The following is a 12,037-nucleotide window of genomic DNA, read 5'->3' on the forward strand; positions in this document are numbered from 1 at the left end:
AGAAAGAAAGAAAGAAAGAAAGAAAGAAAGAAAGAAAGAAAGAAAGAAAGAAAGAGAAAGAAAAGGAAGGGGAAAGAAAAAAAGGAAGGGGAAAGAAAGAAAAGAAAAGAAAAAAGAAAAGAAAAGAAAGAGAAGGGAAAAGAAAGATGTTCCCACTGAGACCTTGGGGAAGGCCAAGCGGGGGTGATGTGGCCGTGGACCAGCGGCTGCACTTTCCAAGCAATGCAGCCTCTGAGCCGGGCACCTACTTGAGTTGCTGGGAAGCTTGGCCCTTGGGTTCTCGGGGAGCCGTTCTGCGGGGCCCGTGGAAGTCGTTTTCTGGTTGCAGAGTGTTTCTTTTTGTCGAGATGGTGCTGCGGAGAGGGCTTTGAGAGGAGTAAAGAAGAAGGGAGTTGTCCTTCGAGAAGGGAGAGACCGAGTGGCTGAAAGGAGGCTCCAGGGGGAGGTAAAGTGAGCCTGGTCACTGGGGGAATGTAAAACACACGGTGGCTTTTGATGTGAGCCCGTCTCTTCGAAGTTCGCCCTTTGCACAGCGTGCCTGTCGGGCAGGGTGCCATCTCCCTCTCCCCTTTGATGTGCAGTGCTCTCTGCCTCGCTTAGCATCTTGGCAGCCCACACGGGGGACCTGGGATCCGAGCCCCGCACTTGAAGGCGGTAAGAAGTCTCCGAATGGGAGCTCATCAAGCCACTAGTAAAAAGATGGTGTGAGGGATACAGAGGGCATCCCCCCGAGTTCAGCGAGGCGAGTGAGCACTCCGCTTGCTTTGGTTGCGTTCGGACTAGATGGCTTCAGAATAGTCTCTCTGAAATCTCTTAGGTTAAAAACAATAATAGTTGATTAAACTCCTTTTAATGCAAGAAAAGTCACAGGCCAGATCATACACAATCCACGTCGTGGGATTGCAAACGCTCCTACTTCCTTTGTGCAAATATATATTTCTCTTTGAGAGCAGCTTAGCACGAACATAGTCCATTCCCCCGTATTCTCTGTCATCAGCTTTTGTGCATTGGAAGGAGAAGAACCCATTCACACCCCAGCCAAGGACTGGGTGTTGGGGAGTTTCTGCATTTTTGTGTCGTTCCGTTAACAAGGTCATGTGTAATGTCGTAAATCACTTCACCTGGAAGCGCCATTCACACATCCCCACTACAAACCTCATCTTGAACTCGAGCCACAGAAAGCTGTTTTCAAGTTTCTCAAAATTGGCTCTCGGCAGCCACGTCTCCTATAGGATGCATGTGTGCAAACTGCTCCTTGCACTTGATCTACCAAGCAGCTCCTCCGCTGCAAACGAGGGGTGCTTGAAGAACTGCCGAGGTAGGTGGCCTGACATTGAGATTCAGGAGCTGACATTGTGACAGTGCAGAGTGCAAGGGAAGGTGGCCTCGGAAATGTCTAAGAATTCAATAAGAGTGTGGTGAAAATGAGAAACTACCTTGGGAAAGCATATGCTTTCTCTTTTGTGTCGTCTGTCTTGCTCCACGGTGCTGCTGGGACTAACATTTCAGTGTCTCGGGATACGCACTCCTATCAATAGCGACCTCCCAACTTCCAGCACCTAGCCAGCTTTTCAAATCGCCAAGCCCAGTTTCCCCAGTTTGTTTGCAACTCTGATGAGCCTGCCAGGTCTGCCTTGGCCATTTTCTTAGCTTGGAAGCTACTCTGGTTTCCAGAATTAAGTTTATTGACAGTGTTTCACTGCTCTCTGCTGGAGAAGCCCAAAGCTAAGCCAGGCTCCTAGGGCTCCAGCCACTTGCAAGGAACGCAGGTGAGGTGGCTCAGCTGATCCACTCCCAGCCTCTGAAATGAAACCCTGTGTTGACAGGACGCATTCACGCTTGGTTGTGCACGCTAGAGACAGGTTTCTCAGAGAGGAGGCTGGTTGAGATGAAAACGGAGCACTTCCAAACTCCACAATTTTCCTCCTTCAAATGTTGTCCTCTAGAAAGCTCTCCCAGCCGCAGTGCGCAGAGGCTGGACTGTTCCCCAGGTCAGCTGCTGGCCTTCCACTTTTGACACCCAGATACACACTTAATTCTGTTCTACACATCAGAGACAAAGATCCCCACCCACGATAGGGAAGGAGATAAAGCCCTTTAGACCAACTTTTATATGCATTTTTTCCCTAAACTTCCTTAGTAGGTGACTGACTGGAGAAAAGAGCATTTTTAAACAGGGAAGAACATTTTCAACTAAGCCGCGAGTGTATTAGGACAGCTTTTCTGCAACTTTCCAGGCAGGAATATATATTCATTTCCATCCTCTCTTGCATGACCTCTAAACTGTGTCTTAATTTAGATGCTCTGCTTCTCACATATCAAACAGAAGTACAAGCACAAAAGCAGCAAACACTTAAGGGGGGAGTCTTGTTTTTAATATACGTTTAGAGGATGCATAAACACACGATGCACAGGCACAAGTGTGGCTAGACACTCATGTTGTATATATTTTGAGGGGGTAGGAAAACAAGATACAAGCATAAATGCATCTTCCACTGTGTTTTATGTTCCTTTCAGTCTGGCATCGTCTGACTTTTAAAAGCAACCGGCGAATAGAAATGATAGAAAGCTAGCCTTCCGGACAGCACTGGAGTGCTCCTCTAGTCTACAGCATTCCAAGTGAATTATTGCTGTGCTGTCAAAGAAAACAAAAACATTTGGGAAGGGCTGTTTATTTTACAGTGGTTGACCAAAAGTATGCAAGTGGTTAGAAAAAAAAAAAAAAACGTAGACAGCTAACGATGGGAGGTGTCCCTTGCACATTCTGAAATCCATTCACAAGCCTTTGACACTCACCTCTCGATCACTGGAGATAACAGAGGACGCGAGAGCATCTTCCTCGAGGAAAAGCCTAGCACTTTCGAAACATTCCAGTTCAAAGCGAATAAATAAACCCTCCTCCCCCACCCTCTATCACTGGCATCTCCTCAATCATAGAGCCTGATGACGTGGTTGTGTGTGTGTGTGTGTGTGTGTGTGTGTTTTACAAGAAGAGCAAGAAAAACTTGGTAAAAATATTTCTCTCCGAGGCTGCGGCAAGGAGCTTTATTTCTGTGCTATGCGCCGCACCTATTGATCGCTCCTTGTGTTTGAGGATTAAGCTACAAAACTGCCACTGACGAGGTCAATCGATTCTTTCATTAAACAAATATTTCACTTTGGAACTACATGGGAAATTAGGAATCCTTAGCACAGTCCCTTCATAGGAAGATAATAAAATACAGGGACGCCCGGGTGGCTCAGTCAGTTCAGCGACTTGACTCTTGATTTCAGCTCAGGTTGTGATGTCAGGGTCCTGAGGTCGAGCCCCCCCCCCCACCTTGGCTTGTCCCTCTCCCTCACTGCCCCCGCCCCCGTTTGTGCTTGCTTGCTCTCTCAAATAAATAAATAAATAAGTAAATAAATATGTAAATAGATAAATAAATAAATAGATAAATAAAATCTTTTAAGAAAGCGAATACAATACATACTCAGAGCTCAGTGACCTGCCTAAACTTGCATAGCTAGGCAGCAGAGAAGAGTAAGACTCGGCGATAGGTCGCTGTTGGGGTTGCAGTGTGTGTTTTGCCTGAGAATCAGACGGAAGCTGCTCAGAACCTTCTGGAGATCTCCTGGCAACTGTGTATGTGAGTGTTGGAGGCTTTCTCGTTGGTGAAGAGATCCTTATTCCAGGAGCCTAGGTCTTGGGGGGCGGAGGTTCCTTTTGCTTTTTTAAAGAACTCACTGATAAAGTCAGGATCCATTTAAGCTGCCCTGGACCTTCAGGTATATTTTTAAGGAAGGAGAATAATCCTACTTGTCTATTTATCCGGGTCACGAGGTCAGAGGCGTGGAGAGCTCCTGCAGCTGCGCGTCCTCCGTCCTCCGGGGCTGCGGGGGGCTGCGGGGTCGGTGCTGTGGCCCCCACGCCCTTGTCCGGTGACAGCTCGCGTTCCCGGGTGGGTCCTCCCGGGTGGGTCCTCCGTGAACCCGCATCTGATTCTGTTTCCCAGAGGCGGCGCCGCCTTCCCCGTGACAGCCTCGGGTGAAGCCCAGGCTCGCTGGTCCGGGGCGGAAACAGGAGTCGCGACAAACCACTTGCAGGATTATGAAGCCAGGCTGCTTGGCAGCCGCAGGACAGCGGGGGGGCGGGGGGGGGGCAGAGGGAGGGAGAGAGGGAGGGAGAGGGAGGGAGAAACAGAAGGGGGGAGGGAGGGCGGCAGGGAGAGACAGAAGGGGAGGGGGGACAGAGGGCGGGAGAGACCGAGGGTGGGGGAGACGGAGGGAGATGGAGAGGGAGAGGGAGGGAGGGAGAGAGACAGAGAGAGGGGGAGAGGAGGAGGAGGAGGGGGAGCACGGGCTGGAGGGCAGAGCTCTGCTCGGGCTCCCTCCGTGGGCGGCTGAGAGCAGCCTGCCCCGCCGCGTGGGGGGTCGTGGGGGGCGGGGGGGCGCTGCCTTGCACACCTGCCTGCGCCCGGGCAGAAGCTGCGGGCGGGCGCCCTTGCCCCACACCTTCTCGGCTGGGCGCGGTGCTGGGGTGCGCATCCCCGGAGGAGGCGGCCTGCTGCGGAGCCCACGCTGCGCGCGTGTGGGTGTCGGTCGTTCCCTGTGCGCCCCGACTCCCCGACGCCCTCCCCCCCCCCCCCCCCCGTGCGTGCGGTGCCAGGGGCAGCCCCGGGCGCAGCAGGACCCGGAGCAGGGCAGAGCCCGGAAACCCAGGAGCCCGCCCGGGCCGCGCCGTCAGGCAGCAAGGGAACCGCGGCGGCCGTCCCAGGCCGGGAAACTGAGGCCCGCGGAGGCCGTGGCCAAGCCGGGCTCCCCGAGGGAGCAGGTGGACGTCAGCAGCCCTGGTGCGGGGACTGGAACCCCGGCCCCGAGGCTTCCCTGCGTCGCCCCGGCAGCCTCGGTTTGCTTGTCTGTAAAATGGGGATGGGGTGGTGAGACTTCAGCAGCAGAGCGCTCGGCGCGGGGCCTGGAGGGAGGACTTGAGGGCGAGGAGAGCAGCAAAGATCCGGAGCCGATGGATCGACGGATCAGAATCTCCTGACCCCTAGGCCGAGGGTTCGTGAAAACAGGGCTGTTTTGCACAAGGAGGGGCGAGCGCCCCGGAGTTCACATCGGGTTGGTTGTAGGATTTTGTTCAGTTCTGATGTTATTGGAAAGTTTCATCAATGGCAAGCTGTCCCCCACCCCACCCCCCCCTTCCAGGAAGAGCCCGGCTTGAATCATGAGGAAGCCGGGCATGTGAGCCACGGAATCTCTGCGCCTCAGACTTCCTGAACCTATGTTTATCCCCTTTGTGAAAGCGCATCGGGAGCCTTCCTGATCCAGAGTTTAGGATGTGCACCCTCCAAGTTCCATTCGGATGGAAAACCCTGGCCAGCAGGCTGGAGGATTATCCTAGGGTGGAAGGAAAGCAGAGGTTTGGGGGAAACACAGGGATACGGGATCTTCCCCCTGGAGGCCCAGGGTACACGAAAGGGGCAACGCCTTGGATTATTTATAATGAAAAGAAAAAGTGCTGGGTGCAAAAGTGCTTTGCACCCAGTTCTGACACTAACCGGTCAGAGTAAAGAAGACGGGACAGCAGCAGTGGCCGCTTACTGAGTGCTTCCTGGGTGTCAGGTGTTGCACAGGTTGCTCTGTATTTGGGACCTCGCTTAATATCCACAACCACCTCCCTCGTGTTCCACCTTTTGCACTGAGAACGGTGAGGCCTCAAAAAAGTAAAAGAACTTGCCAAGCCCCTCAGCTAAGAAGTGCACCTGTGCTTGGAGCCACTGGGCTATGGCCTGCCTCCCTGCCTCCCTCGGAAGGCTGATGCTAACCTGACTTTCATGTCCTTGGCACGTAGTTCTCCCCCCTGGAAACCGAAGGCTGGACCACATTATATTGCCGAGGTGACTTCTTTCAAAATTCTAAACGTTTCCAGAAAGAGGCACAGTTTACAATAACCAGTCCTTGCTTTCCCAATAAATCCTACTTTATTAAAATCAGGGGACCGCTTGTTTTTCTCATCTGCACGTATCAGTCAAATTGGAGAATTCGGGAAGGGGTTAAAAGCCTCTTTTAACCCCGAAAAACAATTTCGTGTAATGTTTTCATACGTGTGCTGTCCAGTGGCCCTCGGGGGAAAACTGCCACGGTTGCCAACTCGTGGCTGCCCAGTTGGTAAAACTGATCAGTATCAGCACACATGGAGATCTTCCTTTTGCTGTCAAGGGCAAAATTCACACTTCACGTTGGCCCTTACGCTATTTTTTTTTTTTTAAGATTTTATTTATTCAAGAGAGACGGGGGGGAGGGGGCAGAAACACAGGCAGAGGCAGAAGCAGGCTCCATGCAGGAGCCTAATGCGGGACTCGATCCCAGGACTCGAGGATCAGGCCCTGGGCCGAAGGCAGGCCCTAAACCGCTGAGCCACCCAGGGATCCCCCCCCTTACACTATTTCTAAGGAAGGTTGTTGTGCGTGTGCGTGTGTGATCTGTATCCTCAAAGTAAGAGGTCTGCATAGTTCAGCATTATTGCTTTAACTAAGTGAAATATCTCTTTCAAAATTTTTCATATTTTCGTGGAATTAGGCTTCCAAATGCTCCACATTTATTAGCATCTTTAAGTTTTTATGTCAGTTAGCCTCATCTAAATTAACATGCGCTGATAGTCTGCACCTGCATGAATTTGGACAAGGTTTTAACCTCTCTGGGCCTTCGCTGCCTCAGCTCCAGAATGAGGCCCGTCAGGGGATCACTGTATTAATACACTGGATTGTTGAGAGCGTTAAATGAGTTAATTATATAAAAGGCTGCTCTTGGTGTGTAGTAAGTGCTTTGTAAGTGTTAACTCATGTCGTTAATCACTGATGCCTTCCAAACTGGAATTGTCTTACACTAGTGTCCTGTAAGTTTTAAATCATAATAAACCGGGGATCCCTGGGTGGCTCAGTGGCTTAGTGCCTGCCTTTGGCCCAGGGCGTGATCCTGGAGTCTCCGGATCGAGTCCTGCATTGGGGACCCTGCGTGGGGCCTGCTTCTCCCTCTGCCTGTGTCTCTGCCTCTCTCTCTGTGTCTCTCATGAATAAATAAATAAAATCTTTAAAAAAGTAAATAATAATCAACCTTCCAGCTGATTACTTTTAATTGGTAGCCAGCGACTCGCAGTTTGCTTCTTTCATTTTTCTCTGGTGTCTATAAATGACATTTGCATAGGAAGCCTTCCCATTTTTATAAAAGAAATTTTTATGTTCTCTTCCTTTATTCCTGTCTTTTGCTGGTGACTTGCTGTTTATTTTTTCTTGAGCATTTTATCTAGAGAAGCTTTTGATTTTAAGCTGCGACATATAATGGATCAATTTACCCTCACTGAGTAGATTTACTCTGAACTATAGATTATTTGAGGTGGAATTTGTCCTCAACTTCTCTCTTGGTGTCCAAATTTCAGAGAAACATGTTTCCATCCCTAGTTATGATAAATAGTGGGTTTTTAAATGACATCACGAGATACATATTTCTAGATACAAACGTTTGTTGTTATGTTCTTTTGGCCAGAAGAGGCTCTTCTTCCTGGGAAATGTAGCCACAGAATGCTGGGTTTGACTTTTATTAATATCCTTGTAGATTGAAAACAAAATGTTTTCCCTCCCCGTTTTTGTTCTTTTCCATTTGGCAAACCCAATGATTTGCCACATGAGCCAATGTGTGTCTCATTTGCTTATTTTCTTGTGCACTAGCAGCCCTGGTGATGTCATCTGGAATGTGTGCAATCCCTGGGAATAAATAACATGCCGGAAAATAGTTTGCTTTGAGGCGCAGGATCATTCATGCACCTTACAGCACACTCTAGGTATCTCAAACCAATTTCCTTCTTAAAGATGATTTCAAGGCAGGACACCTCACCCATACTTCTTGGTTCAAATGGTAACAATCACAACAATGATATGAAAAAATTTTGTAACGTAATTTGAGAGGGAAAGTTTCAAAATTATTTTAAAATTTGATTTGAGGGGCACATGGGTGGCTCAGTCGGTTGAGCATCTGACTTCTGGTTTCCACTTAGGTCATGATCTCAGGGTCATGAGATGGAGCCCTGCTTGGGGATCGGGGCTCATCACCGAGTCCGCTTGTCCCTCAAAGTCCCCCTCTTCCCTCCGTGGTGCATACACACACACTCTCTCTCTCTCTCTCTCTCTCTCTCTCATAAATACACAAATACATAAATAAAATTTAAAAATAAAAGTAAAATTTGATTTGATAGGACCAAATATCTATGCCACAGAAATGTCTTTTTTTTTTTTTTTTTTTTAAGTAAACTGCTGCATAAAAAAAATCAGACTTCTGGAACTTGGCTTACGTATGTATATCTTTGCTCCTCTGTTGTCACCATTCTTTAAAAACGTTCATCGACTACATAAAGAGTGCACAGTTTTAAGAGGTTGGGCCACTGAGAGGAATTCAAGCTGGACTGTTCTCAAACTGCTTTCAAGCTGAGAGTTCACTTAGGTTAAAGATTCTCTAGCACCCATGGACTCGTTTCCTCTTCCTGGTGAGGAGCTTCTTTTGATCTATCATTCTTGCAAGGGATTCCTGACGTGGACCTTGACTAAAAGACAACACAGTGGTGTTTGGGGAGGGAGGCAAAAATCCACCCAGGGCGGCGTACCATTGAATTCAAGAGAAATTTCCAGACAGAGCTTCTTAATTTCCCAGCCAAGAGCCAACTGGCAGTGGTCACTTTTGCTCTTGGCCTTATCTTGAACACACTCTTGCTATTTGAAGGCACAGTCTATTGAATGTCTCATTTCCTGTTTTATTCATTACCTTCCTCCAGCACCCCTTAATAAGTAAGCAAGACTCTCTTGAACTATAGGTTGGATTATGAAATTCTTGGGATTTTTAATGACTTTGAGCTCATTTGGAAAGTAGTGTGTGTTCTTCGTGGCCCAGAATTGTAGAAGGCCAATTACCTCACTCTATTTATTTGGCAATTTAAGCGATGCCTTTTCTATAAAGAGCTCATTACACAACTGGCCCCCGTACAATCAGTGTTATTTTAGCGGGGAATTTCAAAGACGGAAGTTCCGTGACTTGCTCAAAGGCCCATTTGATGAAAGCAATGAAAGTCTTATCTTCACTATTCTTTTTAAAGTTGGGCATTCCAGTGAATCATCGTATGGGAGAATATTATGAAAAATACTTTATGCTTAGGATCTGTGAAGTCCTAAAAATCTTAGAGAATGATAGATCTTAACTTTCATAATTAAAATAATTAAACTGTAAAAATCCCTTGCATTTTGATCGCTAGGTCCTTGAGAGTAAGCTCTGCAGTCCATACAGCCTGTTACAGATAAGCTTTAAAACCTAACAAAACAACTTCTGGGTTTATTATTCGAATCATGCCTTCCTTCCCTTTGATCCTAAGGCATTATGTGTCTTTTTAGATCACCCATTTGGGTTTAGTTTCCCCTTGCTCTGTCTCGCTTACAAAGAAGCAAACAGACACCTTGACAAAGGCTGTAGGAAATAGCACTTTGTTTCTATGAGGTTATTAGTGCCCTTTTCCATCGTGGATTAGGGGCACAGGATGTAGTTTGCGAGTTAGGGAGGCACAGATACTTTCTTAAAAAGAAACCTTCAAGTAAAGCTTTGTTTACACCTGTGATTCATGGATTCACTCACCAATATGTACAGCGTGCTTCCAGTGTGCTAGGCATTTTGATCAGATTACCTCCTGTAACTCTTATAACACAGATGACTCAGGAGACGGGGGACCAGCATCCCTTTTTAGAGATACACTTCTTTTTTTTTTTTTTTAAGATTTTATTTATATATTTATGAAAGACACACAGAGAGAGAGAGAGAGAGGCAGAGACACATGCAGAGGGAGAAGCAGGCTCCATGTAGGGAGCTCGACATGGGACTAGATCCCGGGACCCCAGGATCACACCCTGGGCCAAAGGCAAGCGCTCAACTGCTGAGCCACCCAGGCTGCCCTAGAGATGCACCCCTATTCAGCTCCTTTGGCTTCGACCCTGCGTCCTTTCTACCAGCAGTGAGCTGCCCTCCACGTGTGTGCTAGCGAGGAGCACTACAAGCCCGATAGCATTTCTGATTATACTTTTGATGTTACTCACCCTACTCCCATCTATTCCAAAATACCAGAAGTATTAAGCATCTTTTAAAAGAAATATGAATTGGGCCCTGATTTAATCTACTAAAGGTTTCTTTATGACTTTGTCACATAACCTCTAGAGTCCAACTACATATTGAAGACTTCTTTCATTTGGATTTGATAAGACTGATCCTTGTGAGTAATACAGTAACACCATCAATTTTTTTTTCCTCATGTCCCAGTAACGAAGAAAGAAGGCTTTTTTCTATAATTCAAATGTTCTCAGTGCACTGTGAGTTGCCGGTGTCATCTGGTATTTGTTCCTTCTCTTTCCCAACAGAATGACCTTAGCACTGGATCAAGGGCGCTCAGAGATACAGTAGATGTCCAGGTCACCTGCCATAGTAAATATGTAATAAATACATATATAGTAAATAACTATATACACACACAGGTAAAAACGAGTGAGTACTGTAAACAGTTTCCATTCCAGGAATGCGAACGGGAAACCTGGTGTATGAGACCAACAAGGTGTAAGACACTATATTCTGGTTTTGTAGAATGGTGAATGAATTGAGGTATGACTCTAAAGAGGTAGGTGGGGAGTTCCTGACAAATCTTAGTTTCCAAGTGGCTTAGGCCATAGCAAAGTACACTTATCAGGTCTGTTGTAAGGATTGTCTCATTTCTTTCTTAAAATACTCCATAAAGTAGTGCTAGTATCATCCCCATTTTACTGATGAAGAAACCAGGGCACAGATGGGTGAAGCAATTTGCTAGAGAATTCAGCAGCTAAGGAGTAAATGATAGAGCCAGACAGGGCAGGTTGGCTTCAGAGCTGTCCTACGTGACTCCCTCTTTGTTTCAACACCCTAAGCCCACGTATATGGTGGAGCATTCTGAAAGATCCTTCTGTCTTCGGCACCAAAGAATATCCAGACTGTCTCCCCACGCATTCTTACCCACTTTATTTTTTTTCTGTAATTGCCACAATTATGGATTTGCACAACAACATCACCAATTCCCAGAGTACTTCACTAGCACAGGATCTGATAAATTCCTCCGGGCTAATTATATCAGCAAAACCACTAAGCAAGGTGAGAGTTGCCCAGATCTCAAAACTCATTATACCACAAAGTTAGTGATGACTAAGTACAGGCCACTATAGCACTTAGAACACTGTGCTGTCTCATCATAGTCCACTCCAGTGGGGCAGAGACCATGTTATAAGGATCTCCGTATGTCCAGCCGTTAGCACGAGGTATAATTGTTAAATGAATGAAGGACTGAATATAGTAATAGGTCTTAGTTTTGAGTCCTTTCAAAACCCCACTTAATCTTTCATTAATAGATTCTTGGGATTTGATCAATGCAAAGAAAAGCGGGATTGGCACCTAGTATTATTATTCTAAATCATGTGTTGCTGTAATGCTGCCTACGATGTAAATCTTTCTCTTTGTTTCATTTATGTATGTATGTATTTATTTGCAGCCACATTACAGTACTGACTCAGCTAGCTTACATGTGCCTTGAAAACCAACATCCTCGACCCCCATCTCCACCCTGCCTTTCAGGTAGACCAGAACTCCGCGAAGGGCTAACTCCTTTCGGGATTAGGTGGAGATTAGGAAGACCACTTTACTGCTTCTTCTGACACTTTTGCATGTGAACTGACCCTTCCACTCCTTCCTGCACCTCCCTTTCTGTATCTTCCCAGCCGTTGAAGCAAACTGTCTTTTCGGTGTAAAACAGAGAAACTCAGCCTCTCCAATACTGCTTTTGAGTCTAAAACCCCCATACCTTAACTGGCCGCTTAGCAGACAGGGATAAACAAGCATTGTAACTCCGGGGAGCTTCCTGGTTTCATGATCCATTTCTGCCTCATAGGGGCCGGACAATGCTAGGCTTACAAGAGACTGAGCCAGAAAACTGGCAAGTCGATTAATGTGTAGT

General features: G+C 47.2%; 1 protein-coding gene and 1 long non-coding RNA gene across 2 annotated transcripts in view; one reads left to right on the plus strand and one right to left on the minus strand.

The window, feature by feature from the left end:
* Positions 1 to 12,037, plus strand: part of HMGA2 (high mobility group AT-hook 2) — a 145,172-nt gene that overhangs the window by 52,776 nt on the left and 80,359 nt on the right. The gene's annotated exons all lie outside the window — the stretch shown is intronic.
* On the minus strand, positions 2,353 to 4,042 carry LOC140642485 (uncharacterized). Its single transcript, XR_012038906.1, has 2 exons — positions 3,471 to 4,042; positions 2,353 to 2,635 (listed from the first exon to the last, which is right to left on the minus strand). It is a non-coding gene; the product is annotated as an uncharacterized lncRNA (long non-coding RNA).

This window comes from Canis lupus, chromosome 11, assembly GCF_048164855.1.
Source record: "Canis lupus baileyi chromosome 11, mCanLup2.hap1, whole genome shotgun sequence".
In the NCBI taxonomy this organism is placed as follows: Eukaryota; Metazoa; Chordata; class Mammalia; order Carnivora; family Canidae; genus Canis; species Canis lupus.